This window comes from Panthera uncia, chromosome X (assembly GCF_023721935.1).
Source record: "Panthera uncia isolate 11264 chromosome X, Puncia_PCG_1.0, whole genome shotgun sequence".
NCBI lineage: Eukaryota > Metazoa > Chordata > Mammalia > Carnivora > Felidae > Panthera > Panthera uncia.
In genome coordinates this window covers 96932750-96958730 of record NC_064817.1, presented here as the reverse complement: position 1 = coordinate 96958730, position 25981 = coordinate 96932750, and positions in this window count along the sequence as shown.

Genomic DNA, 25981 nt, shown 5'->3' with positions numbered 1-25981 from the left:
GGAGAGGGACAGAGGGAGAGAGAGAATCCCAAGCAGGCTCCACACCCAGTGAGGAGCTGATTGGGGGCTCAATCCCATGACCCAGGGGTCATGACCCAAGCCGAAATCAAGAGTCAGACATTTAACTGAGCCACCCAGGCACCCCTTTTTGTCTTTTCTCATGACTATGTCTGACATCACCAGTCTATTTATTGCATTCATCAATCACATTTTTCATAACTTTACAGGTAATTGCAAAGTTATTGCCTCTATGTCAAGATGATTTTTCCCGTACCTGTTTCCTCTGAGTGGGGATGAACTCCACTTAAACTTCCTCACCTGGTCTTCGCGGTGCCCTTTTGTTAATGAATTAAATCTAACAATACAGGTAAAGCACATGAAGAGGACCTGGTAGTGGCACGTACTCAGTAACTGTTAGCAATTTTTAATAGTGATAATATTTATACCAGTAGTTTCAAACTGGGAATCATCAGACTTAATTGGGAAACTTTAGGTTCCACATTCTAAATGTACTGAATTAGATATTTTGAAGCATGGGCCTGGAGTATTTTTTTTAACGCAGTTCCTCAGGTGATTCTAAGGTAGGGATGATATTTTGGAATTACAGAGTTTAACCAGCCTGCAATCCTGACGTCTCTGTTCTTCCCTCAGTTAGAAACAGAACCCATCCAGAGCCTGCTGATTTCTTTCCTTTTTAAGGTTTTATTTATTTTTGAGAGAGAGAGAGACAGAGCATGAGCAGGGGAGGGGCAGAGAGAGGGAGGGAGACACGGAAGCTGAAGCAGGCTCTGGGCTCCAGGCTCTGAGCTGTCAGCACGGAGCCTGACATAGGGCTTGAACTCACGAACTGTGAAATCATGACCTTACCGAAATTGGACACTCAACCGACTGAGCCACCCAGGTGCCCCTAAAGCTTATTTATTTATTTTTGAGAGAGAATGAGCAGGGGAGGAGCAGAGAGAGAGGGAGAGAGAGACCCAAGCAGGCTCTGTGCTATTAGCATGGAGCCCGATGGGCGGGGGGGAGGGGGGCAGGTCGATCTCACCAACCGTGAGATCATGACCTGAGCAAAAACCAAGAGTTGGGTGCTTAACCGACCAAGCCACCCAGGCACCCCAAGACTTCTTATTTCTTCTTATCAAGTATTAAGCTCCAGGGACAACTCATCCTTAGCAAGAAGTATTTTAAAGGTAAGAATGACAGCTTCTGTCCTGGGATCAGAGTTCATCAAGTCTGCTAGCCCATGCTGCCCTTGTTCGCTCTGACCCCCTGCTTTCTACGGCCTCCCTTCACTTACCTTCCTGGATCTAACCGCTTGTGAACCTGGACGTATGTCGTCAGCACGCGTCCACTACCAAGGTAAGCAGTCTGGACTTCAGAGCTGCTTTCAATACTACTCATACTGTCTCCTTTAACTTGCAGTGGTTCACTTTTCTATGATTGTTGTGTTCAGGGCTGGGTTTCATCCTCCATTCCTTACTTTTCCTTGCATAATATCCTGATGTTGGCGAGAGGCGGGTTGTATAAAGTGTTTCATAATTCAGTGCCATAGATTTCTCTCCAACCCCTGCTCCAGCTGCATCCCACAATTTTAATGTTTATTTATTTATTTTGAGAGAGAGAGAGAAATAGAACGAGTGAGCACATGAGAGCAGGGGAGGGGCAGAGAGAGAGGGAGAGAGAGAATCTCAAGCAGGCTCCGCACTACCAGCGCAGAGCCCGACGTGGGGCCCGAACTTCTGAGTCACAGTCTCATGACCTGAGCTGAAGTCGAGTCAGAAGCTTAACCAACTGAGCCACCCAGGTGCCCCTGCATCCCACAATTTTAACATGTGATATTTTCATTTTCATGCAGCTCAAAATATTATCCAATTTCCCTTATGATTTATTCTTTGACCCATGTGTCGTTTAGAAGTGTGTTGTTTAATTTCCAAATCTTTGCAAAATTTCCCAGGTATCCTTCTGTTGTTGATACCTAGTTTTAGTTCTGTAGTGGTCAAAGAACATACTTTGAATTATTTAAATTATCTTAAATGTAGTGAGGCTTATTTGATAGCACAATAGCCGGTCAACCGTGGTGAATATTCCATGCGCACTCGAAAAGAATGTGTCTTCTGTTTTTGTTGGATGTGGTGTCCTATAAATGCCAGTTAGGTCAAGGTGGTTGGTGGTGTTCCACATCTGTGTCTTTGCTGATTTTCTGTCTGCTTGGTCTCTCAATTACTGAGAGAGGTGTACTGAAATTTACAAAGAGAAGTGTGGATTTATCTTATTTCTTCTTCTAGTTTCGTCAGTTTTTGTTTCATGTATTTTGAAACTTTGTGCTTACGTGCATGCACATTTGGGATTATGTATTCTTGGCGAATTGACCCCTTTATCAAAGTGAAATACTCGTCTTTATTTTTGGCAATGTTCCTCATTCCAAAATCCACTTCCATATTAATATAGTTTCTCCTGCTTTTTTTTAATTCCATTTGCAGGGTATATATATATATATATTTTTTAATTTTGAAAATGGGTTTCTAGCTTATTTATTCAATTTGACAATCTCGCCTTTAAAAAAATTCACTCATTCATTCATTTGTTCATTCATTGATATCTATGCCCAGTGTGGGGCTTGAACTCACAACCCCAAGATCGAAAGTCATATTGCTCTGCCAGCTGACTCAGCCAGGCACCCTGGCAATCTCTACCTTTTAATTGGGGTGTGTATTATTGATATGATTGGGTTTAAATCTGACATCTTGCTATTTGTCTCCAATTTGCCCCATCATCTCTTCCTTTTTTCCCTGCCTTCTTTTAGATGAACTGTGCTTCAGTTTCCTCACTGGTAAAATGAGGCTAATCATAACAACCATTTCATACAGTACTTCTAAGGATTAAGTGAGAGAGCTTATATGGTGGTGCTTGGTGCATGTTTATATAGAACTAGATAAATTTTGTTTTTAATCAGAGGATGAAGAGCTCCTTAGGATGTCAACTCTGCCCAGAGTTTTGGTTCTAGAGCTGTTATGTACATACATGGCAGTTAAGTAGTTGTCTACAGGTGTAGTCTGAGTGGGCACTGGAAGGCCCTGATTCCCAAATATCCCCCCTACTGGCCAGCCGAGGCGTGTGAAATTCTCACCATTAAGCATTTTGTAGGAACTTGGAGATGCGCGTATCCATTAAGGCATTGTGAGAAGGGTCAATCCATTTTCTCAGAAGTACCGAAGCACAAATGATCTCTGATGACCCCGTCATGCTCCCATATTTCCTAGGAAGGCACTGAGAGGTTTTGCTTCCACAAAAGTCAGAGAAAGGGGCACAGCCTGATGCTGGGAGAACACCACAGTGGGCAGCTGAGGTGGCTGCCGGAGGGTGAAAGGAGACGTGAGAAAACTGCCCAAATGGACCTGGCCCCATTGGTGGTTTTATCGTGGGTTTGTTTGTGAACTTCAGCTTCTGGGTTCTGTATCTGCTGCTGTCCTCCTCCAGGTTCATTTGTAAGAGGGATATGTCACAACTGACATTTAATTGTTTGACTTTTACAATTTTGGACTTGGTCCTACTTTATATTTTATTCACCTCCAAAAGGTGAGGTGGCTGGCTTGGAAGTCTAACTGGTGGTGGGCTGGGAACAGTTGTGCCTTCCCACCTTTTGTTTCTTCATTGAGGATTTGTTTGGGTCCTGTGGATTGTTCAGTACTCTTCTAGAATGTAAGCTTCACAAGTGCAGAACTGTTGTTTAATGCCAGCACCTAACACATGGCACAGGGTACTCAATAAATATTTGACCCAAGGGCGCCTGGCTAACTCAGTGGGTTGAGCATGCGACTCTTGATCTTGGGGTTGTAAGTTCAAGCCCCCATGTTGGGTGTAGAGATTACTTAAGATAAATTTAAAAAAACTTTTTTATGTTCATTTTTGAGAGAGAGAGACAGGCAGACAGAGTACGAGCAGGAGAGGGGCAGAGAGAGAGGGAGACACAGAATCCGAAGCAGGCTCCAGGCTCTGAGCTGTCAGCACAGAGCCCGACGTGGGGCTCAAACCCACGAACCATGAGATCATGACCTGAGCTGACGTCGGATGCTTAAGCCACCCAGGCACCCCTAGATTACTTAAAATAAAATCTTAAGAAATACATATTTGACCCATTTGTCATTTTTTCCAGGTGAATAGGAACAGGAAAGGAGAAGGAGGTATTTTTCCTCTCCTCTTCTATACTGCAACCTATTGCTCTCAGGACCCAGCCTGCAGACTGGTACCAGTAGTTCCATGATTGAGGTAGATTTACAGTCTATTGACTTTTGTGAGCTGGTCTGAGACCCTGACCACCCTTTGTTGTGGGAAAATATGTTCTGATTTCCAAACAGTTGACCTACAAATAACTTTTGGAACACAGCCCATTGAAAAATTTGAGATGGTTGTTAGGCTAATTCATCCATGCTTTTTTCACCAGGAAGCTCGAGTAAATGGATTTCCAGTTTGGTCTGTATATATAACAATGGTGCAACTCCTTTTCTATAACTCCGGACCAATAGAAAAGTTTCTCTTTTCAAGGTTGATATAATTATTTTTGACAGAAGATGAGTTGGCTAAAGAAAATTCTTTCTGGTTACTTTTATTTTGGTGTTAGTGGCCATTATTTGGGGAAGGATATTAGTTTAGAGCAACTTAAAAAAATACTGGAGTTCAAATTTTTTCAAATACATTTTTTTTCTCTTTATAATCAAAATAACACTCACTGAGGCAATTTACATGGCAGATTTCCCAGCGTCTCTGTCATTGTTCAACTCTGTTGGCAGACATAAAATTTAGATGTCTAATGTCCTAAGAACTAGAATAGGCTAACCTTTGAAGAAAGAACATTATGGGTAATAGAGGATATCAGCCAGAGGGACCTTTCATGCCATCAGCTCCCAATTATTTTAGAGCTGGTATGTTGAAAGATGAAGTCATTAGGAATATTTTAGGAGCCACATCTCACTGTTCCCTGTGGGATATGTCCAGGAAATTCTGACTCTGCCTGCTAGCCCAAATAGAGCTTAATCTCTTTCTCAAAGTAAGAAATACTTTGCGTTCTTTGTCTTGGTGAAACATTACATCTGTTGAGGCATGGAATAATTGATTTACTTTTATGTTTAATCAGAAAGCTTCCTTAGGACTTTTTTAAACCATAGTTCAGTTAACTAAACTTCCACTTACCTAGCGCATTTGAACATATTCAGTGGCTTAACTGAGATACAAGCTAAAATTAAAGAGGCAAATGAATTTCTATTAAAATTCTGATTCATGTAGCTTAGGTAAATGTTATCATTATTAAGAGTATGTTTTCTTTTTTTTTTAATTTTTTTTTTAACGTTTATTTTTGAGACAGAGAGAGACAGAGCACGAACGGGGGAGGGTCAGAGAGAGAGGGAGACACAGAATCTGAAACAGGCTCCAGGCTCTGAGCGGTCAGCACAGAGCCCGACGCGGGGCTTGAACTCACATACCGCGAGATCGTGACCTGAGCCGATTTCGGACGCTTAACCGACTGAGCCACCCAGGCGCCCCAGAGTATGTTTTCTTTTAAGGGTGCCTGGGTGGCTCAGTCGGTTAAGCGGCCAGGTCATCATCTCGTGGCTCGTGGGTTCAAGCACTTCGTTGGGCTCTGTGCTGACAGCTCAGAGCCTGGAGCCTGCTTCGGATTCGGTGTCTCCCTTTCTCTCTGCCCCTGTCCTGCTCACACTCTGTCTCTGTCTCTCTTTCTCTCAAAAAAATAAGTAAGCATTGAAAAAAATTAAAAAAGCAGAACAAAACAGTATTTTATTTTGAGGAAGGATGGTAGGACACCTTATTTTAGAGGGAAAGGGAGGACGGGCTTGGTCAGGGAGAAAGTGAAATAAGATGGCAAGCATTTTTTTTTAAAGTTTATTTATTTTTTAGTAATCTCTACGCCCAACGTAGGGCTTGAACTCATGACCCTGAGAACAAGAGTCACATGCTCTTCGGACTGAGCCAGCCAGGCACCCCAAGATGGCAAGCATTTTTATAGCTGCTAGAATGAAGCAGAGAAGCATCATTTATTCCCTGCACAACACCAACACCCCGCCCTTGCCCCACCTTTTTTTTTTTTTTTTTTTTTTTTTTTTTTTTTTTTTACCCAAAGCCTTGAGAGGTCAGAGAGCTAGTAGCCTGTAAACTAAACTTCTTTACCATCCTAGGTACTCCTGGTTCACTTTACACAATAACTATGTTCCTCAAAAGCTCTCCAGAGTGCACACATACATAAATCTAATAATTTTCTCATCAACTCACACTTTCACTTCTGATCTTCATTTGTCAACAGATTATTAAACTAACCCAGTCAGATACTTAATAAGAGGTACTTAAACACAGAAAGGGATTCTACTGTTTTAGGGAAACTCTGGTGAATTATTTCATGAAACAATGAAGCTTTAGGAAAATGTGTACTCTTGTGTCCTAAATTCAAATTTCATACATTTCCCTTCCTGAAAGTGAGGACTGGCTGTGTTTTCTGTCTCTCATTTTTTTCTTTTTTATAATTTTTTTAATGTGTATTCATTTTTGAGAGAGAGAGAGAGCGCAAGTGGGAGAGGGGCAGAGAGAGAGGGAGACACAGAATCTGAAGCAGGCTCCAGGCTCTGAGCTGTCAGCACAGAGCCCGACGTGGGGCTTGAACCCACGAACGATGAGATCATGACCTGAGCCAAAGTTGGATGCTCAACCGACTGGGCCACCCAGGTGCCCCTCATTTTTTTCCATGGCTATTGTGATATTCCCCCTGAATGCTAGAAATGAAATTTTCTTACTTCATTTATTCATTTTGGCTATTTGTTGCCAACTGTCACAGTTACAGAACAATCGTTTATTCTACAAATGGTGATTGATCATGTAGGGTGTGGGAGGTACTGTACTTGCCATGGGGATCTACAATCAACCAAGGCAAGATCTGTGCCAAGGTACTCGCCATCCGGTAAAGGAGAAGGAGACTCCATGGGCAGTTCCTATGCAGCGTGAATAGCGCTTTGAGAGGGAAGTGCAGGCTGCTGTGGGAGCACAGAAGATGAGTGGGAGGTTGGAGGGAGAGGGGTTCAGGGAAAATTGCTTGGGGTAGGCGATGTCTATAAAAGTGCGAGTCTCAGACAACGTGATTTGTTAGCACATGTCAACGTTTTATTCAACCAATTAATGAAAGAATCAGCAGATACACAAGAATGCTTTTTCAAAGAGCATTTGAAAAATAGGGCTTCATCTAACCAGTTGGGAAAAGAATGCCAAAATAAGATGACTAAGTTATATTCAAAACTGACTAATGTTTTCTAGTGCAATAAACTGAAACTTTGGGGGTTATTTACTGAACCAAACATCCTCCAAGAAATAAATTGCATTTTGGTAGTTTTCTGCACGTTAGCCTCTAACTTTATAAGACTAAAATTCTCTGGACCCTAAATGAGTTGTAGATAGTTAAAGTTACAACCTAGAGCCAGATGACTGACAGGCTTATTAGAAACTGTGCTGCCATGATATTTAATACATTCTGCAGTCATCATTTTTCCTTATTTTCAAGTTTTAGGTAAGTTTTCCCATATAGTCTTATGGGACCTTGGACCATTTCTTATTTTTTTAAACGTTTATTCATTTTTGAGAGACAGAGACAGAGTGTGAGTGCGGGAGGGGCAGAGAGAGAGGGAGACACAGAATCCGAAGCAGGCTCCAGGCTCCGAGCTGTCAGCACGGAGCCCGACTCGGGGCTTGAACCCATGAATCGTAAGATCATGACCTGAGCTGAAGTCAGACACTTAACCGACTGAGCCACCCAGTTGCCCCAACCTTGGACCCTTTCTAAAGAGTGGTCTTAGCCACGCACAACAAAGCTGGTCTCATTGTGGTTTTGTGTCAAGACAATTAGTTGGACTTATTGCTTAATCATTTTCTGTAATTCTTTTTTTTTTAAATATTTTAATGTTTTATTTTATATTTGTGAGAGAGAGAGACAGACAGATAGACAACACGAGCAGGGGAGGGGCAGAGAGATGGAGACAGGATCTGAAGCAGGCTCCAGGCTCTGAGCTGTCAGCAAAGAGCCTGATGCCAGGCTTGAACTCACGAACCTTGAGATCGTGATCTGAGCCAAAGTCGGATACTTAACTGACTGAGCCACCCAGGCGCCCCACATTTTCTGTAATTCTTGGAGGTGATGGAAATTAGATGTAGACTCAGTAGGGTAGATGATGTTGTTCACAGTTCTTTACTCTCCACCTTCCCTGTAAGAGGATTATGTATTCCTGCCCAGTTGCCAGGTGACCCGCCACGCCTTTGGTGGCAGGAGTACAGATTTGGCTTGGGGCACAACTGACATGCTTTGGCAATTAATAGAGTGTGAGTGGATATGATGCATGCCACATCCAAGTAAAGTTCAAGGCGATTACATAGTTTGGCTTAACCTCTTGTTTTAGCCAGGACAATAGTATAGCCCAGGTAAGGCCTCAGGCTGGATCCCAGAATGAGAAGACATTTATTTATATCTATGCAGAAAAGCTAAGAGCTGATCATGGTTGCAACTAGCCTGTCATAAGGCCACAGCTTACGTGTGATATGAACAAAAAATAAAAGTGGCAAGCCACTGAGATTTCCCCCAAAGGTCAAGAATAAGATGAGAATGTCCATTCTTTCTGTTTCTATTCAACACTGCTCTAGGCAGGGCAAGTAGACAAGACAGTGAAGTTAAAGGTATCTAAACTGTGAAGGAAGGAGTAAAACCATCCCTGTTTACAGATGACACGATCTAGTACATAGCAAATCCCGAGGAGTCCATTAGTAACGATTAGAACTAATAAATGAGTTCCACAAAGTTGGAGGATACAGAATGAATATACAAAAATCAATTATATTTTTATACAATGGCAACAAGCCACCTGAAAATGAAATTAAGAAAACAATTCCACTTTTAATAGTATCGAAAAGATTAAAGTATATAGGAATAAATTTAATAGAAGGAGTGCAAACCTTGTATTTTTAGAACTACAAAACATTATTGAAAGAAATTAAACATGAAGTAAATAAATAGAAAGACCTCTTGTATTAACATGGCAATACTTCCCCAATTTATCTATAGAATCAACTCAGTCCTTAACAGAATTCCAACTAAAAGACGGGCACATGAGGGGCGCCTAAGGTGACTCAGTCGGTTAAATGTCTGACTCATGGTTTTGGCTCAGGTCATGATCTCATGGTTCATGGGTTTGACCCCGTGTCAGGCTCCGCACTCTGCGGGGCCTGCTTGGAATTCTCTCTCTCCTTCTATCCCTGCCGCTCCTCCACTCGCTCTCTCTGTCTCTCCTGAAATGAATAAGTAAAAACTTTAAAAAATGGGCAAATGATCTCAAATGCTTTTTTCGAAGAAGATAGAGAAAAAAAAAGAAGATACAGAAACAGCCAAGAAACACACAAAAAGATGCTCAACATCATTAGCCATCAGGCAAATGCAAATCAAAGCCACAATGAGATAGAGACCAACAGGATGGCTGTACTAAAAAAGATCGTAACAAATGTTGACCAGGATGTTGAGCAATGAGAACTTTCATATGCCCTTGGTGGGAATGTAAAATGGCGCCATCACTTTGGAAAAGAGTGGCTGTTCCTCAAATGGTTAAACACAGAGTTTATAATTTTGCTCTACCAATTCTACTCGAAGGCATATACCCAGGAGAACTGAGAACATTCTTCTACACAAAAACCTGTATCCAAATGTTTACAGCAGCATTATTCATAATAGTAAAACAATACCATTGATCATCATCAATTGATGAATGAATAAACAAAATGTGTTATATCCATACTATGGAATATTATTTGGTCATAAAGAGGAATGAAACTATCACATGAATGAACCTTGAAAACATTACACTAAGTGAAAGAAACTAGTCTCAAAAGACTACATATTATATGATTCAAGTGATGTGAAATGTCCAGAATGGGCAGATCTGTAGATGTTGAAAGCAGTGTCTAATTCTAGAGGAATTAAGGGGAATGATGTAGCTAAAAGGTATCAGGTTTTTCCTTAGGGTGATGAAATATTCTAAAATTGATTACGGTACTGATTGAAAAATCCTCTCTATATACTAAAAACCTTTGAACCGTATGATTTAAGTGTGTGAATTATGTGGTGTGTGAATTATATTTCAATAAAACTATTACCCCCAGACGGGCAGTTTTTTTGAAGAGTGCTTGTGAGCTTGACTATGCTTCTGTCCATCCTGAGGGACAAAGTAGCTGAAATACTCGTATTAAGAACATTTGACCTATAAAAAATACTGGTGGAGTTGGAGCTTCTCTTTATTTGGCAACGTTTCTCATATTGTGGGTGTGATGACAAGAAAGCCTTTATAATAATGTTCATATGATTTTAATTTTTTATGTTTATTTATTTGTTTTGAGAGTGGGAAAGAATGCAATCAGGGGAGAGGCAGAGAAAGAGAGAGGGAGAGGGAGCAGGAGAGAATGAGGGAGAGAGAGAGAGAGAGAGAGAGAGAGAGAGAGAGAGAGAGAGAGAATCTGAAGCAGGCTCCACACTGTCAATGCAGAGCGTGATGTGGGGCTCCATCCCATGACCCTGGGAACATGACCTAAGCCCATATCAAGAGTCAGATGCTTAACCAACTGAGCCACCCAGGCACCCTCATATAATTTTAAAATATAAAACAGAGGCTTCTAGTAATTGTGGAGGAATGAAGTGGTCATATGTAACTTCTTGCAGGTAACAGTTATAAAAATTGATTTAAAAAACTCGTTAAAGACATCTGAAAGTGCACAAAATCAGACACAAGACCAAACTGCGAGGAGTGAGTTGTGAGTTTGTAGCTTTCTGGTCTGAAGACATTTCTCGGTCCTCATGGCTAATGGCTGGAAGAAGTCGCAGCGGGAAAACACAGCCTTATTGGCTCAAGGTACCTTTCAGGGCTGGAAAATCAGCTGGAAATTAAGTCAGTCAGAGAAGAACAGATATCATATGTTTTCACTCATATGTGGATCTTGAGAAACTTAACAGAAGACCATGGGGGAAGGGAAGGGGAAAAAAATAGTTACAAACAGAGAGGGAGAGGGCAAATCACAAGAAACTCTAAAATAAAGAGAACAAACTGAGCGTGGAGGGTGGGTGGGGGAGAGGGGAAAATGGGTGATGGGCACTGAGGAGGGCACTTGTTGGGATGGGCACTGGGTGTTGTATGTTAGCCAATTTGACAATAAATTATATTCATAAGAAAAATTTTAAAAATGAGGAAAATCCTGGCAGCAAGAGAAGTATAGAAAGAATGAGACCCAAATTTCAAATATAAATTCTGCCCAAATCCTTTTTGACAGCTAAACTATGCATGTGCAAGAGGATTCATGAGACCCAACACAGAACAGGTAAAGACCAGAGAGAAATCTACACTTGATATATGGCACGACATAGAGCAAGATCGGGGTATTTGCTACTTTTTTTTTTTTTTTTTTTTTTGGTAGGCTGTTTGGTTTAACTTTTAAAAAATTATCTTTATTTTTAAAAACCAACTTTATTGAGGTTTATTTCACGTTGTATTTTTTTTTTTTACTTTTTTATTTGGAATCAATTATAAATTCACAGGAAGTTTCAAAAAATAGTACTGAGAGATCTGTGTACCCTTCTCTCAATTTCGCCCAGTGGTTATATATCTTACATAACTGTAGTACAGTATCAGCACCAGGAAATTGACATTGATAGACTGTGTGTGTGCAGTTCTGTGTCATTTTGTCACGTGTATAGATTAGGGTAACCAGCAGCACAATCAAGATGCAGAACTATCCTGTCACCACAAAGATGTCCCTTGTGCTACCCCTTTATTAGTCCCATTCACCGCTCTCCTCCCCACCATCCCTAACCCCTGATAACCAATGATCTGTTTTCCATCACTGCAATTGTGTTACATGGAGAATGTTATATAAATGGAATCATATAGCATATGAATTTTTTTGACCCTACAAGATTGGCTTTTTTTCACTTAACGTAATTCCCCTGAGATCCATGCGTTTTCAATATTTCATGCCTTTTTCTTTTCTTTTTTAACTTTTTTAACGTTTGTTTATTATTGAGAGACAGATCATGGGCAGGGAAGGGGCAGGGAGAGGGGGAGACACAGAATCCGAAGCAGGCTCCAGGCTCCGAGCTGTCAGCACAGAGTCTGACGCGGGGCTCGAACTCACGAACTGAGAGATCATGACCTGAGCTGAAGTCGGACGCTTAACCGACTGAGCCACCCAGGCGCCCTGCCTTTTTCTTTTTTTTAAGTTTATTTATTTATTTTGAGAGAGAGCGAGAGTGCAAGCAGGGGAGGGGCAGAGAGAGGGAGAGAGAATCCTGAGCAGGCTCCGTGCTGTCGGTGCAGAGCCCAACATGGGGCTCGAGCTCACGCGCCGTGAGATCATGACCTGAGCCAAGATCAAGTGTCAGAAACTTAATCGACTGAGCCACCCAGTCGCCTTGCCTTTTTATTTCTGATTAATATTTCATGAAACAGAGGCACCACAGTTTATTTAACCATTCACCTATTGAGGGATTTTTTAGTGGTTTGCATTTTTTGGCTATTACAAATAAAGCTGCTGCGAGGGTTCGTGTACAGGTTTTTGTGTAGATGTAAATTTTCACTTTTCTGAGATAAATGCCCAGGATTATGATTGCCGGGTTGTATGGTAGTTGAATGTTTAGGTTTGTAAGAAACTGTCAAACTGTAATCATTGATTTTACATTCCCACCAGTAATGTATGAGGGATCCAGTTGTTCCATATACTTGACAGCATTTGGTATTGTCACTACTTTTTATTTTAGCTGTTTTAATAGGTGTGTATTTATATCTCATTGTGGTCTTAATTCGCATTTCTTTAATGGTTAATGGTATTGAAAAAATAAGAAATAACATTGCAGTGAAACTCACACAACGTAAATTAATTATTTTAAAGTGGACAATTCAGTGGCATTTAATACATACCTGTGAAACCACCACCTCCATCTGATTCCAAAATATTTCCATCACTCCAAAGTAAAAATTCGTGCCCATTAAGTGGTTTCTCCTCAGCCCCCCCGCTCCCCCCAGCCCCTTGCACTCACCAATCTGCATTCTAGCTCTATGGATTTATCTATTCCAGATAGTTCATATAAACCGATTCATGTAATCTGTGATCTTTTTGTCTGGCTTCTTTTACTTAGCATCCTGTCACACTTATAATCATCCACGTTGGAGTGGAGATCAGTAGTTCTTTCCTTTTTCATGGCCGAATAATAGTCCACTGTCTTTATATACCAGAATTATCCATTCATCCATTGATGGACATTCAGGCTGTTTCAACCTTTTCGCTATTGTGAACAGCGTTGCTATGAGTTACTTGTCTGCAGTTCTTTTGGGTATATATCTAGAAGTGCTTGGTTTTTTTTTTTTAACTGAATGCATTCCCATCTGTGCTTTGATGGAGCAGCAGAAAAATGAAGCCTGTGGACTTGAAGGCCAGCAGGACAGCTGGTAATTAGGTATAAAACCTTAGAGGCAAGGAAGCCATGGATAAGCTCAGCCTCATCTCTGTCCAAATTCTTGGCCGACTGTCAAATTACATGGGCCCATGAGAGACTCCACAGGGAGTCAGGCTAAAAATCCAAGTGGATAGCTATAAGAGCAAAGCAATCATTTGCTGCATACCACAAAGGACACAAAGTTCACAGTTTGAATTCAGGTAAGTTAACTGTCTACTAGATTAAACACCCAGTAATTATAGGAATACATCAGAATCCAGAGTCACTACAGCATATTTTCTATAATGCCTAATTTTCAAACCAAAATACCAGACCGTGAAAGAAACAGAAAAGTGAGACTCAGGCCTAGGGGAAAAGGCAGTCAATAGAAACGGACTCTGAGTGGGTTCAAATATCAGACTTAGCGGACAAATTTTTAACATCTATTATGAATATGTTCAAAGAATTAAAGGAAATTTTTGAAAGAATTAAAGGAAAATGTGTTATTGATGAATAACACACATATGTGTGTGTACATGTGTGTTTTCATACATATGTAAATTTGAAGAACAGAAAAGACTGAAGAAAATGAAACAGGAAGAGACACTGGTCCAACATATGTGTAATTGATATCCCTTAAGGGGAGGAGGAAAAAAGGAAGACAAAATATGTGGAAAAATAGTGGCTGAAAAGTTTAAAAGCTATCAAGTGCACCTAATTCTTTCTAGCATCCTCTTTGTTGTGAGTGCTTTGCAAGAGGTTACAAAGGGGAGGAAGCAGCCTTTGGTGCTACCTAGGGGCCATTTGGAAGTGACGGCAATAATTTGGGTATAAAAAACACCCAGGTAATTTTAATTCTTTGAATCTTGGAATTTGTGGCTCGTCTCAGAGAAGGGCAACATCAGCAAGGGTTTCTAGTTAATAACACAGATCCCCAAATAGGAAATGGCCACAGCCTTGTCTGTGTTATTAATCAGGAAACAAATACTTTGTAAGAACTGAAAGAAAAAAACAAGGGTTAGTAATTTCAGCTACTTTATAACTGCAGAAGCCCTTACTCTATTTAATTGTAATCATGTATAGTTTTAAAGTATGCAAAATTAGCACAAAAACAAGAACACTAACAGGCCCCCTTTGAGCTATTGTATTTGGGTAGGGTGAGAAAAACAACCTTCTGCCATGTGGGTAGAACCTGCAGAGGTAAATAGCATTTTACACCCTCATGGTTGAGAACAAACCATATACTCAAAGACCACCTTTTTTTCCCCTGAGTTACCAGTCCTCTACATAGCTTCTGTTTTTAAAATCAAATAGTTTTTTTTAATGCTCATTTTATTGTTGAGAGAGAGAGAGAGCGCGTGTGAACGGGGGAGGTGCAGAGAGAGAGAGGCAGACAGAGGATCTGAAGCAGGCTCCACGCTGACAGCACAGAGCCTGATGCAGGGTTTGAACTCATGAACTGTGAGATCATGACCTGAGCCGAGATCAAGAATCAGACGCTTAACTGACTAAACCACCCAGGGGCCCCAGTCAAATAGTAGACTTTAATATGTACATATATAAAAGGATAGATGACCTCACTAAAGCTTTAAATGTTAGCTTAAAAGTTAATCTTACAAGCATATTGTAAGACCTTTTATTGTCTGGGTTTTCCCTTGTAATCTAAATGTCATGAAGAACAAATACATTTATATATTAATGAGTGAATTAAAAGTGAATTTTTATAATGACCAGGTATTTTCACTTTTTCTGTATCTCTTTATTTGAATTTCTTTAAAAATGGTTGCATGTATGTAATGCAATATTACACTTGCGTTATAGTCTTCAACGGAGTAAAATCAAGGAGAAGACATTCAGCTTCTTAGAAACCAAATTTATCAAATCACTGATTTGTGGGAGGGTTCACTTTGATAGGAATATTAGATGAACCTGGATATGTGAATTTTAATATTTATTTAAAAATATTAAAAATACTTCACAGAAGTTTTCAGTAGTGCTTTTTTATGATTACTAGTTGATAGCTTGATATGTATTTTCATTTCTTTCTTTCTTGGGAGCCTAACATGCAACCATTTGACTGTCTCAGGTTGTCCGTTTCTGAATTGGTAGTTTCTGTGTGTGAACAAGTTTTCTTAAAAGGTCAGTACATTTAAAGCATCAGGAGTCTCAAGGCGCCTTGGTAGCTCAGATGGTTAAGTGTCTGACTCTCGATTTTGGCTCAGGTCATGATCCCAGGGACATGGGACCAAGCCCCGTAATGGGCTCTGTGCTGAGTGTGGAGCCTGCTTGAGATTCTCTCTCTCTCTCTCTCTCTCTCTCTCTCTCTCTCTCTCTCTCTCCACCCCTCCCCCTCTTGCATGCACATGTACTCTCTCAAAAAAAAAAAAATCAGAAATCTGATTTCTTCCTTCTGTAGGAATTCCTGAGTTCTTTCCTTCTAGGTTTATATAAGCACTTGTTACTCTCAATAAGCTAAACAGAGCAGAATGTCTTCTTAATTTTAAGACCTTATAATCAAATTTATTACCTCTCTCTGAAGGTAAGAGGAAATGTTTTAAATTATTTCTCTAGAAAATACTTTACATTCATATAGTGGAAGAATCATATCACACTTTTAGACAAGCTGGATATGCCCAAGTTGGAGTTCATGGCTGAAGTTTTTGCTCCTCTATTTTGTTATGTGCTATTTTCTGTAGCACTTATCCAGTCAATGTATGAGCTGAGCTAGAGGTTCAATGCCAGCACACACACATTTTTTTTTTTTTTACATTTTGACTTGGCTTATTCATGTATGTCTATAGGATTTCCTCACTTCTTACAAGAGAGAGAAAAAGAAAATGGACTCAAGAATTCTTCAGATTTCTCAGATAATTAGAGGCCATAAAGTTTCTGGACAAACCAAAAGCAGATGGGCACACCCCATTTCCTGTTTTCTCATTCCATGTAAAATTTAAGGCTTTAAGTACCTATATAAACTCATTCATATTATTGTTATACAGGCCAGGTAAATTCTTTAGAAGTGAAAACTCTGCTCGGTAAGCTATGCAAAGCCTGTTTCAAGTCTATTTCTCTTACTTGGATAATAAGTCTGTCTGTCTGGATTAGGTATTGTGCACATCACGTGCACAAATGGCAGATTCCTACATCGATTAATCTCTGAAAATGCTCCTCCCAAAAGCCAGACACAAAGGGTTACGATTGCAAACAGATGAATGTACATGGCTAATTTCCTCTGTGAGGAGGGAGTAAAGGTTTTTCTCACTTAAACACACACTTAAGTGTCTTTAGCCCGGGAGCAAAAGGAAATACAGAGACAAATACATATGTGACATTCACTAGAGGGAAAAAGAAATAAAAATGCCCATCCTAGGGACGCCTGGGTGGCTCAGTCGGTTAAACATCCGACTTCGGCTCAGGTCACGATCTCACGGTTCGTGAGTTCGAGCCCCGCATCAGTCTTTGCCCTCACAGAGAAGAGCCTGCTTAGGATTCTTTCTCTCTCTCTCTCTGTTCCTGTTCCTCTCTCTCTCTCTCTCTCAAAATAAATAAACTTTAAAAATGCCCATCCTAATAATTTTTTATGGGATAGTCACCATTATTCAGCCATATGACACACTGATGTGAACCACTAGTTTCTTTCTATTTGATCTGGGACTTATCATCTCTAATCCATGGAATTACTTAAATAAGAGAAACACTGACAAAACCCCTGTAAGTCCATAATTCGACTTTTTGAAACTTAAAAACTTTCAGGTAAGTCTTACTGTAGCCAGGATGATATATATCCAGACTTTTGGTCTCAAACTGAAAGACAGGTGTCCAGTCATATCCAGCCAGTTTTCACCCTGGAAATGTGGTTGCCGTCTTGACCTCTGGCTGAAAAGCCAGACTAGGTTTTTCAAACTCTTAGAAAAACTTAAGGTCTCAGGAGCTTCTAAATGGCAGACAGTCATGATTTGCAAATACAAATTTTCTCTGCAGATGAGAGAGGGGAGAGTTAGAAGGAGCAAGGCCCTGCAGGAGTTTATTGTCCTTTATTGTTCCGATCCCAGCGGGTCCCTCTGGAGCCTGGGTTGTCACCTTTTCCTGTCATTGCTCTTGTCCTAGCATGTGGGGTTGGATCATGATACTATTCCCTAAGTGAGATGAGTGCACACAGTCCAGAAAGAAGATTAGGCCCAGCTTCATGAAGCATTTCCAAGTCAGGCATTTAATTGTTTATACTTTTGCTGGTATGTTTTAAAATTTTTATTTCTAGACATTTAAATTTTTTTTTTATTTGAGAGAGAGAAAGTGGGGGAAAGGAGCAGAGGAAGAGAGAGAAAGAGATTGAGAGAGAGAGAGAGAGAGAGAGAGAAAGTCTTAAGCAGGCTCCATGCTGAGTGTGGAGCCCAATGCAGGGCTCAATCCCATAACCCTGGGATCATGACCTGAGCCAAAATCAAGAGTTGGATGCTCAAGTGACTGAATCACCCAAGCTCCCTGATTTCTAGGCATTTAGTAAGGAAACTTCCACTCCACAGAGAATGTGGTTTGAAGAACTTCTGATTCCCATGCCATGTTTCCTCACACTCTTTCTCCTTTTTATCCAAGAAGATAAAAGTTATTTGATCTATAACTACTGTAATCCTAGGCCAACTGATAGACCATGCCCCAGTGGAGTGTTGATGGAGGGATTCTTGGTACCCTTTATTCAAAACCATCTTTGAAAGCTGTAAAGAGGGGTGATGTGGCTGTTAGGGATCATTATGGGTAAAAGGGGGTTGGAATTTTTTCTGTTTGATTTTCGACCCTATTTATTTGTTTGTTTGTTTGTTTATTTATTTATTTAATGTTTATTTATTTTTGAGAGAGGGAGACAGAGAACAAGCAGGAGAGGGGCAGAGAGAGAGAGAGAGAAACACACAGGATCTGAAGCAGGCTCCAGGCTCTGAAGCAGGCTCCAGGCTCTGAGCCACCAGCACAGAGCCTGATGCGGGGCTCGAACCCACAAACTGTCAGATCATGACCTGAGCCAAAGTCAGACGCTTATCCAACTGAGCCACCCAGGCGCCCCTGATTTTGACCCTTTAAAATGCTGGTATTTATATGCTAAATACAGCTAGAGGAAATAGGTTGGGGTAAGTTACATAGCCTCTACCTCTATTTTAAAAAAAAGTTTCTGTTGTTCATTTTGCCTTGGCCTCTGCCTGTTATAATACTGATAATGACAGGATTCTCTTAGAGAATTCTAGAAAGTTGGTCAACAGCTGGCTCTGACAGGCCATTCCCAATTGCCCTTGAGAAACAATCATGCAGGATCCAGCCTAAAATACGAATAGACTGTATGCTAAAATGGCCGCTCTGAATCATGTTGGTAAGTTTGCTGGTAGCTGGCCTGCTTCCTGGTAGCATCTGTATCAAGACTTTTGTTCTGTCTTGACATAATCAAGATGGAAAAGGTTGTACTTGCCTAGAGGGAAACAACAAGCATCTTGCCATCATTGCATATTACTTTAGGTCATTGCAGACTCTTCAGTCTTGCCCAGACTGAGGACAGTAGCTTGCACTGTGCTTCTACATCCAATGTGCACAAAAGCCTGGCGGAGGAAGTACATGCCGTTTAACATACCAGAACTGTTCCAGCAATACCCATCGCTTAGCACTGAATGGCCTTAACTTTTGCACATCATGTTGCAGACCCAGACAGGATACCTGACAAGATACTTCTGTAATATTGCAGTGGTCCTCATTTGTGGGCATATGTACTAAAAGAATGAAGTCGATTTTAGATTGATGCCTATTACATAATTTAAGCAGAAGCTCGACAGGTCCAGGATTACGAAGTGCATGTTGGACCAAGTTTGCCAAGATCAGCATCTTTCAAGATGGCAGGGACCACCCAGGTGATGTTGTTGGGAGATAGCTCATCTTTCCGCTTTGAGTACTGAGTAGCAACTGCATGCCAGGCCAGTGTATACTTGTTATCACTCTGAAAAGCCCCTTGGGAGACAATGGATTCCTGCCACTGGAAACCAGTGTCCTAGGAATAAAAGCCAATATAGTAGGGCAACCACGGGAAGTTGTTGATGAGTTTTTTTCCGGAAGATTTTCTTGGGGTTACTGGGAACCTACTTTGGAGCATCGAGGGTTAAATATATGTAGCAACTGAACCCATTCTCTTGAGTGAATGAATGCACTTGAGGCAATGAATGCAGCTTTGCAACATGTAGTATAACAAGAGCAAAAGCTTTGGGAACAAACGGACCTGGGTGTGAAACACATTTCTCTTACTTAACTTGCTGTGTTACCTTGGGAAAGTTATTTTACATTTCTGAGGTTCAGTTTTCTTATCTGTAAAATGAGAAGGCTAATACTACCTGTTTCATAGGTAGGATGATTCTGTATCTCAGTTTGCCTGGGACTATCCCATGCATGATTTGTGTTTTATCCATGCATGATTATGTAATAGTGCCCTCTTCCTCTTCAAAGTGTCCTGATTTGGACAGCAAATTATATCACCACTATCATCAGGTTCAGCAATCAATATAAAGAGGCACGGTGTCTGAACTGTAATAAGTTCTTTTTTTTAATGTTTATTTATTTTTGAGAGAGAGAGAGAGAGAAAGACAGAGTGCAAGAGGGGGGAGGAACAGAGAGAGAGAGACACAGAATCCGAAGCAGGCCCCAGGCTCCGAGCGGTCAGCACAGAGCCCAACGCGGGGCTCGAACCCACAAACCGTGAGATCATGACCTAGGCTGAAGTTGGACGCTTAACCGACTGAGCCACCCAGGCTCCCCTTAATTTAATTTTTTTAAATTTACATCCAAATTAGTTAGCATATAGTGCAACAATGATATCAGGAGTAGATTCCTTAATGCCCCTTACCCATTTAGCCCATCCCCCCCTCCCACAACCCCTCCAGTAACCCTTTGTTCTCCATATTTAAGAGTCTCTTATGTTTTGTCCCCCTCCCTGTTTTTATATTATTTTTGCTTCCCTTCCCTTGTGTTTCTCTGTTCTGTGTCTTAAAGTCCTCATATGAGTGAAGTCATATGATATTTGTCTTTCTCTGACTGACTAATTTCGCTTAGCATAATACCCTCCAGTTCCATCCACATAGTTGCAAATGGCAAGATTTCATTCTTTTGGATTGCCGAGTAATACTCCATTGCATATATATACCACATCTTCTTTATCCATTCATCCATTGATGGACATTTGGGCTCTTCCCATACTTGGCTATTGTCGATAGTGCTGCTATAAACATTGGGGTGCATGTGCCCCTTCAAAACAGCACACCTGTGTCCCTTGGATAAATACCTAGTAGTGCAATTGCTGGATTATAGGGCAGTTCTATTTTTAATGTTTTGAGGAACCTCTATACTGTTTTCCAGAGTGGCTGCACCAGCTTGCATTCCCACCAGCAATGCAAAAGAGATCCCCTTTCTCCACAGCCTCACCAACATCTGTTGTTGCCTGAGTTGTGAATGTTAGCCATTCTGACAGGGGTGAGGCGGTATCTTATTTGTATTGGTTTTGGTTTGTATTTTCCTGATGATGAGTGATGTGGAGCATTTTTTCATGTGTTGGTTGGCCATCTGGATGTCTTCTTTGGAGAGTGTCTATTCATGTCTTTTGCCCATTTCTTCACTGGATTATTTGTTGTTTGGGTGTTGAGTTTGAGAAGTTCTTTATAGATTTTGGATACTAACCCTTTATCTGATATGTCGTTTGCAAATATTTTCTCCCATTCTGTCGTTGCCTTGTAGTTTTGCTGATTGTTTCCTTCGCTGTGCAGAAGCTTTTTATTTTGATGAGGTCCCAATAGTTCATTTTTGCTTTTGTTTCCCTTCCCTCTGGAGATGTGTTGAGTAAGAAGTTGCTGAGGCCAAGATCAAAGAGGTTTTTGCCCACTTTCTCCTTGAGGATTTTGATGGCTTCCTGTCTTACATTTAGGTCTTTTATCCATTTTGAGTTTATTTTTGTGTATGGTGTAAGAAAGTGGTCCAGGTTCATTTTTCTGCATGTTGCTGTCCAGTTTTCCCAGCACCACTTGCTGAAGAGACTGTCTTTATTCCATTGGATATTCTTTCCTGCTTTATCAAAGACCATATAAAACCCATACGTTTGTGGGTCCATTTCTGGGTTCTCTATTCTGTTCCATTTATCTGAGTGTCTGTTTTTGTGCCAGTACCATACTATCTTGATGATTACAGCTTTGTAGTATAGCTTGATGTCTGGAATTGTGATGCCTCCTGCTTTGGTTTTCTTTTTCAAGATTGCTTTGGCTATTCGGGGCCTTTTCTGGTTCCATACAAATTTTAGGATTATTTATTCTAGCTCTGTAAAGAATGCTGGTGTTATTTTGATAGGTATTGCATTGAATATGTAGATTGCTTTGGGTAGTATTGACATTTTAACAATATTTGTTCTTCCTCTCCAGGAGCATGGAATCTTTTTCCATTTTTTGTGTCTACTTCAATTTCTTTCATAAGCTTTCTATAGTTTTCAGTGTATAGACTTTTCACCTCTTTGGTTAGATTTATTCCTAGGTATTTTATGGTTTTTGGCGCAATTGTAAATGGGATCGATTCCTTGATTTCTCTTTCTGTTGCTTCATTGTTGGTTTATAAGAATGTAACCAATTTCTCTGCATTGATTTTATATCCTGTGACTTTGCTGAATTCATGAATCAGTTTTGGCAGTTTTTTTGTAGAATCTTTTGGGTTTTCCATATAGAGTATCATGTCATCCGTGAAGAGTAAAAGTTTGACCTCCTCCTGGCTGATTTGGATGCCTTTTATTTCTTTGTGTTGTCTGATTGCTGAGGCTAAGACTTCTAACACTATGTTGAATAACAGTGGTGAGAGTGGACATCCCTGTCTTGTTCCTGACCTTAGGGGGAAAGCTCTCAGATTTTCCCCATTGAGGATGATATTAGTGTTGGGTCTTTCATATATGGCTTTTATGATCTCGGGGTATGATCCTTCTATCCCTACTTTCTTGAGGGTTTTTATCAAGAAAGGATGCTGTATTTTGTCAAATGCTTTCTCTGCATCTATTGAGAGGATCATATGGTTCTTGTCCTTTCTTCTATTGATGTGATGAATCATATTGATTGTTTTGTGGATATTGAACCAGCCCTGAATCCCAGGTATAAATCCCACTTGGTTGTAGTGAATAATTCTTTTAATGTATTGTTGGATCCGGTTGGCTGATATCTTGTTGAGGATTTTTGCATCCATGTTCATCAGGGAAATGGGTCTGTAGTTCTTCTTTTTAGTGAGGTCTTTGTCTGGTTTTGGAATCAAGGTAATGCTGGCTTCATAGAAAGGGTTTGGAAGGTTTCCTTCCATTTCTATTTTTTGAAACAGCTTCAAGAGAATAGGTGTTAACCCTTCCTTAAATGTTTGGCAGAATTCTCCTGGAAAGCCATCTGGCCCTGGGCTCTTGTTTTTTGGGCGATTTTTGATTATTAATTCGATTTCTTTACTGGTTATGGGTCTGTTCAAATTTTCTATTGCTTCCTGTTTCAGTTTTGGTAGTGTATATGTTTCTAGGAATTTGTCCATTTCTTCCAGATTGCCCATTTTATTGGCATATAATTGCTCATAATATTCTCTTATTATTGTATTTATTTCTGTTGTGTTGGTTGTGATCTCTCCTCTTTCATTCTTGATTTTATTTGGGTCCTTTCCTTGTTCTTTTTGATCAAACTGCCTAGTGGCTTATCAATTTTGTTCATTCTTTCAAAGAACCAGCTTCTGGTTTCATCGATCTGTTGTACTGTTTTTTGGTTTTGATAGCATTAATTTCTGCTCTAATCTTTATTATTTCCTGTCTTCTGCTGTTTTTGGGTTTTATTTGCTGTTCTTTTTCCAGCTCTTTAAGGTGTAAGGTTAGGTTGTATATCTGAGGCCTTTCTTCCTTCTTTAGGAAGGCCTGGATTACTATATACTTCACTCTTATGACCGCCTTTGCGGCGTCCCAGAGGTTTTGGGTTGTGGTGTTATCATTTTCTTTGGCTTCCGTGAACTTTTCGATTTCCTCTTTAACTTCTTGGTTATCCCATTCATTCTTTAGTAGGATGTTCTTTAGTCTCCAAGTATTTGTTACCGTTCCAAATTTTTTCTTGTGGTTGATTTCCAGTTTCATAGCATTGTGGTCTGAAAATCTGCACAGTATGATCTCCATCTTTTGTACTTGTTGAGGGCTTATTTGTGTCTCAGTATGTGGTCTATTCTTGAGAATGTTCCATGTGCATTGGAGAAGAATGTATATTCCACTACTTTAGGATGAAATGTTCTGAATATATCTGTTAAGTCCATCTGGTCCAGTGTGTCATTCAAAGCCATTGTTTCCTTGTTGGGTTTTTGATTAGATGCTCTGCCCATTGCTGTCAGTGGGGTGTTGAAGTCCCCTACTATTATGGTATTACTATCAATGAGTTTCTTTATGTTTGTGATTAATTGATTTATATATTTGGGTGCTCTCACATTTGAAGCACAAATGTTTACAATTATAGGCCTTCTTGGTGGATAGACCCCTTAATTATGATATAATGCCCTTCTTCATCTCTTGATACAGTCTTTATTTTAAAGTCTACATTGTCTGATATATGGATGGCTACTCCGGCTTTCTTTTGATGACCATTGGCACGCTAGATGGTTCTCCATTCCCTTACTTTCAATCTGAAGGTGTCTTTAGATGTAAAGTGGGTCTCTTGTAAACAGCATATAGATAGATTTTATTTTCTTATCAATTTTGTTACCATATGTCTTTTGATTGGAGTATTTAGTCCACTGACATTTAGAGTGAGTCCTGAAAGATATGAATTTATTGCCATTATGTTGCTTGTAGAGTTGGCGTTTCTGGTGGTGTTCTCTGGTGCTTTCTAGTCTTTTTTGCTTTTGGTCTTTATTTGTTTGGTTTTTTTCATCCCTTCTCCCTTCAGAGAGTCCCCCTTTCTTGCAGGGCTGGTTTAGTGGTCACAAACTCCTTTAATTTTTGTTTGTCTGGGAAACTTTTAATCTCTCTTTCTATTTTGAGTGACAGTCTTGCTGGATAAAGAATTCTTGGCTACAGGGGCGCCTGGGTGGCGCAGTCGGTTAAGCGTCCGACTTCAGCCAGGTCACGATCTCGCGGTCCGTGAGTTCGAGCCCCGCGTCGGGCTCTGGGCTGATGGCTCGGAGCCTGGAGCCTGTTTCCGATTCTGTGTCTCCCTCTCTCTCTGCCCCTCCCCCGTTCATGCTCTGTCTCTCTCTGTCCCAAAAATAAATAAAAAACGTTGAAAAAAAAATTAAAAAAAAAAAAAAGAATTCTTGGCTACATATTTTTCCAATTCAGGCCATTGAATATACCCTGCCACTCCTTTCTGGCCTGCTAAGTTTCTGTGGATAGGTCTGCTGCAAACCTGATCTGTCTTCCCTTGTAGGTTAAGGACTTTTTTTCCCTTGCTGGTTTCGTGATTCTCTCCTTGTCTGAGTATTTTGTGAATTTGACTATGATATGCCTTGTTGATGGTCGGTTTTTGTTGAATCTAATGGGAGTCCTCTGTGCTTCCTGGATTTTGATGTCTGTGTCTTTCCCCAGGTTAAGAAAGTTTTCTGCTATGATCTGCTCACATAACCCTTCTACCTCTATTTCTCTCTCTTCTTCCTCTGGGACCCCCTATGATTCTGATGTTGTTCCTTTTTAATGACTCACTGATTTCTCTAATTCTTAAATCGTGCTCTTTTGCCTTAATCTCCCTCTTTTTTACTGCTTCATTATTCTCTATAAGTTTGTCCTTTATATCACTGATTCTCAATTCTGCTTCATCCATCCTTGCTGCCATGGCATCCATTGGAGATTGCAGCTCAGTTATAGCATTTTTTATTTCATCCTGACTAGCTTTTACTTCTCTTATCTCCAAGGTGGGATTCTAATCTGTTTTCAACTCCAGCTAGTATTCTTATTATTGTGATTCTAAACTCTGGTTCAGACATCTTGCTTGTATCTGTGTTGGTTAAGTCCCTGGGTGTTGTTTCTTCCTGCTCTTTCTTTGGTGTGAATTCCTTTGTTTCATCATTTTGTAGGGAGAAAATGAATTAATGAGGTAAAAAATAAAATTAAAAAAATTAACATTAAACATATTAAAATTAAAAAATTAAAAACAAACACACGCACACACACAATCAAATAAATGATGCTAGATCCTAGGTGTGTTTTGGTCTGGGTGTTGAAAGGGGCTTGATAGATTAGAGAAAAAGGGGAAAAGGAAAAAAAGAGAAAAAAAGGAAATCATTTGAAAATTTGAAAAAATGAATAGTCACTGAAGTAGACTAAAATGAAATGATGGAAGTAAAATAGAATTTGAAAAAAATTACCCAAAAGTAAAAAATATAGTAGAAAAAAATTAAAGAAAAATATTTTTGATAAAAATTGAAAAGAAAAATGAAATTTTTCTTTGTTTTCAAGAAAAAAGAAACGCAAAAGAGAAAAAAAAAGAA